Below are 3,801 nucleotides of genomic sequence, written 5' to 3' on the forward strand. Positions count from 1 at the left end.
AGAGAGAGACAGCCAGCGAGAGAGGGAACACAAGCAGGGGGAGTGGGAGAGGAAGAAGCAGGCTCCCAGTGGAGCAGGGAGCCCAATGCAGGGCTCTATCCCAGAACCCTGGGATCACTCCCTGAGGCAAAGGCAGAGGCTTAACGACTGAACCACCCAGGCGCCCCATATTAAGTTTTGAAATCAGAAAATGTAAGTCCTCCAAAATTATTCCTTTTCAAGGTTGTTTCCACTATTTGGGGTCCCTTATAATTCCATATGAATTTTAAGATTGATTTCTTTCTTTCTGCAAAAAAAAAAAAATGCCATTGGGATTCTGATAGAGATTGCATTGAATCTGTAGATCACTCTGGGTAGCTCTGCTATCCTAACAGTATTAAATCTTTCAATCCATAAACACAGGACGTCTTTCCATTAGGTCTTCTTTAATTTCTTTCAGCACCTTTTTTAGTTTCCAGTATGTCTTGAACCTCCTTGGTTAAATTTATTTCTAAGTATTTTTATCGATGTTATTATAATGGAATTGTTTTCTTAATTTTATTTTCAGATTGTTCATTGCTAGTGTATAGAAGTAAAGTTGATTTTTTAAAACTTCTTAGGTAGGCTTCATGCTGGGTGCAGGAGTGAGCTCACAACCCTAAGATCAAGACCTGAGCTGATGGGGCGCCTGGGTGGTGCAGTCGTTAAGTGTCTGCCTTCAGCTCAGGGCGTGATCCCAGCGTTCTGGGATCGAGCCCCACATCAGGCTCCTCCGCTAGGAGCCTGCTTCTTCCTCTCCCACTCCCCCTGCTTGTGTTCCCTCTCTCGCTGGCTGTCTCTCTCTGTCAAATCAATAAATAAAATCTTAAAAAAAAAAAAAAAAGACCTGAGCTGAGATTGAGAGTTGGAGGCTTAACTGATTGAGCCACCCAGGCGTCCCAGTAAAGTTGATTTTTTTTTTTTTTGAGAGAGAGAGAGAGAGAGCAGGGAGGGGAGGGGCAGAGGAAGAAGGAAAGAAAGAAACTTAAGCAGGCTCCATGCCCAGTGTGGAGTCTGACTCAGGGCTCGATCTCACAAACCTGGGCTGAAATCAAGAGTGGGACGCTTAACCAACTGAGCCACCCAGGTGCCCCTGTAAAGTTGATTTTTGTATGTTGATCTTACACTCTGAAAATTTGCTGAAATTTATCAGTTCTAACAATTATTTTATGGATTCTTTAAGGTTACCACATAAAAGATCATGTCATCTACAAATAAAAATAGTTTTACTTATTCCTGTCTGATTTGAATGACTTTTTGCTTGCTTAATTGCTCTGGCCAAAGCTTCCAGTACAATGTTGAATAGCAGTGAAGAAAGCAAACATCCTTATCTTCTGCCTGATCTTAGGAGGCAAGTTTTCAGTCTTTCACTATTGAGTATGATCTAGCTATAGGTTTTTCATTGATGCCTTTTTTAAAAAGTTTTTTAAAATTTATTTGACACAGAGAGAAAGCACAAGCAGAGGGAGCAGAAGAGGAAGAGGGAGAAGCAGGCTCTCCGTCTAGCAGGGAGGCCGACTCAGCGGTTCAATCCCTGGACCCTGGGATCATGACCTGAGCCCAAGGCAGATGCTCAACCCACTGAGCCACCCAGGCATCCCTCCTTGATGCTTTTTATCATATTGAGAAAGTTCCTTTTTATTCCTTGTTTTCTGAGTGTTTTTCTCATGAAAGGATGTTGCATTTTGTCAAATGCTTTTACTGCATCAATTGAGATGAGTTTGTGGGGTTTTATTCTTCATTCTATTAATATGATAATATTAATTAAGGAATATTCTCCAATATGGTATATTACATTGTATAATTTTTATATGTTAAAACCACCCTTGCATCTCTTGCATAAATCCCACATGGTCATGGTGTATAATCCTTTTAATATGCTACAGGATTCAGTTTGCTAATATTTTGTTGATGATTTTTGTATCTATATTCCTACAAGATATTGGTCTGTATTCTTCTTTTCTGGAGCGTCTCTGTCTGGCTTTGGCATCAGAATAATACTAGCTTCATTGAAGGAGTTAGGAAATGCTCCCTACTGTTTTATATTTTGAAGAGTTTGAGAAGGGTTGTTTCTCTCTTTAGTGTACTTTCTGAACTAATTTTGTAAGGTTTATATTCCTGGTGGCCACTGAATTCCTCATTCCATACACTTAGTGGTCAGCTAGTGATTTAACAGAGAATTCCTTAAATGCCTGGAATAACAACAACAAAACCCCCAATGTCTGAGTCTTTGGGAGGGGCTCTGTGTGTATTGTGGTATGCCGTCAACACTTAGGTAGTTAACGAGTCTGCCTGAGCCTTCTTTACCTGCTTGCACGGAGACTGGAGGTGAGCCATACATGAGAGCTTACGGCTTTCTCGGGACTTCCCTGAGCATGTGCCCTGTCTTGGGCATGCACATGGCCTTCTAGATTCCCAGGAATATATAGGAGCTTTCCAAAGCTCTTTTCCCCAAAAGCAACTCATTTTCCAGCCTCCTCTCCAAAGCTTTTCAGTTTTCCATTGTTTGCCATTACTGTTATCTCTTGCTCCAGGCAGCAGCAGCTAAAACATTTGTCTTCCTATATTTTCAGCAAATAGCCCCACCTCAGCTCTGTGGGAGTTCCAAATTAGGTAAAATAAAGGTAAGCCCTTTGAGCTAATCCTCCAGGGGGATGTCAGACAGGCCAAAAAATTAACCACAGTTCTTTGAGAATAAAGTCTGTTCTATTCCCTTCAGCACTGGGTGATTATACCAGGAATGCAGCCTGTTGTCTTCAAGGCCTCTGCCAAGCTTGGGAATGGGGAGGGGTACCACGGTAAGTTTAAATGCTACAAAGCTCTCTTCCTGAGAGTCAGACATAGTTTTTTTTTTTCCTTTTTCAAATTTTTATTTAAATTCTAGTTAATTACTATATAGTGTAATGTTGGTTTCATAGACATAGTTTCTTGATTAAGCATTTCCCTGGTTGTTGTAAGGATTTGATTAATTTCCAGAGTTCTGAAAAAGTTCCTCCTGACAGTTTCTGCCAGTTTATTCATTGCTTTTGTGGAGGGATGGAGTTTTGGAGTTCCCTATTCTGCCATTTCACTGATGTCTCAGGCAATTCTTTTTTTAAGATTTTATTTTACTTCATTAAGTAATCTCTACGCCCAACATGGAGCTTGAGACCAAGAGTCACATGCTCCACCAACTGAGCCAGCCACAGGCCCCCAGGCAATTCTTAAGATGAAAAATAGATGTGGGGTGCCTGAGTGATTCAGCCGGCTGAGCATCCGACTCTTGATTTCTGCTCAGGTCATGATCTCAGAGTCTCGGGATCAAGGCCTGCATCGGGCTCTGTGCTCAGTGTGGAGTCAGCTTGTCCCTCTCCCTCCCCCACTTTCTCTCTCTAAAATAAATAAAATCCTTTTAAAAACATAAAAAATAGATGACTGTCACCTCACTAGTTATTAGTGAAGCACTTATTAAAATGAGATTTTTTTTCTTGGTCCATCGGTTAGCAAAAAACAAAAAGATTGAGAATATCTAGTATTGACAACAATGTGTAAGGAAATAGGAACTCACATGCTATTGGTGGTATAACTTCTAGCATGCAATTGGTAACGTCTCTCAGATTTTTCAATGTGCATTCCTTTTGACTCATTAATTCCAGTCCAAGGAATAACTTACGGACACACACATGTATAAAGATATATTTACAGGGATGGGTTTTGCACAAAGTAAGTAAAAATCTGAAGACAAACAGGGGTGCCCAATAGGGGAGTGGTTAAGTAAATTATGACATCAAAAAAACCTGCAAT

Source organism: Ursus maritimus (genome assembly GCF_017311325.1).
Source record: "Ursus maritimus isolate PB19 chromosome X unlocalized genomic scaffold, ASM1731132v1 scaffold_X1, whole genome shotgun sequence".
NCBI classification, from domain to species: Eukaryota; Metazoa; Chordata; class Mammalia; order Carnivora; family Ursidae; genus Ursus; species Ursus maritimus.